Here is a 542-nt window from a genome sequence, read left to right on the forward strand (position 1 = left end):
ATACAGACCCTCATCTCACAAACTCCTACCCTCATCTTACCAACGTCTACCCTCAATCTACTCAACTCTACCTCTCTCCATCTTACCAACCTCTACCATCTACTCTCATCTTACCAACTCTACGTGTACTTCTTACTCTACCATCTATCTCCTCTACCAAACTTCTACCCTCTACTCTCATCTTTACCAACTCTACCCTCTACCCTCATCTTACCAACTCTACCCTCTACTCTTATCTTACCAAAACTCTTACCATCTACCCTCATCTACCCAACTCTTCACCTCTACCTCATCTTACCAAACTCTACCCTCATCCTTAACCAACTCTACCCTCACTACTTATCCTTACCAACTCTACCTCATCTTACTCTCTACCCACTCTACCCTCTACCCTCTCTCTACCCACATCTAAATCTACTCTCATCTTACCAACTCTACCTCTACTCTCATACGTTACCAACTCTACCCTCTACCCTCATCTTACCAACTCTACCCTCTACTCTCATCTACCAACTCTACCCTCTACCCTCTCATCCTTACCA

This window comes from Salvelinus sp. IW2-2015, linkage group LG1, assembly GCF_002910315.2.
Source record: "Salvelinus sp. IW2-2015 linkage group LG1, ASM291031v2, whole genome shotgun sequence".
NCBI classification, from domain to species: Eukaryota; Metazoa; Chordata; class Actinopteri; order Salmoniformes; family Salmonidae; genus Salvelinus; species Salvelinus sp. IW2-2015.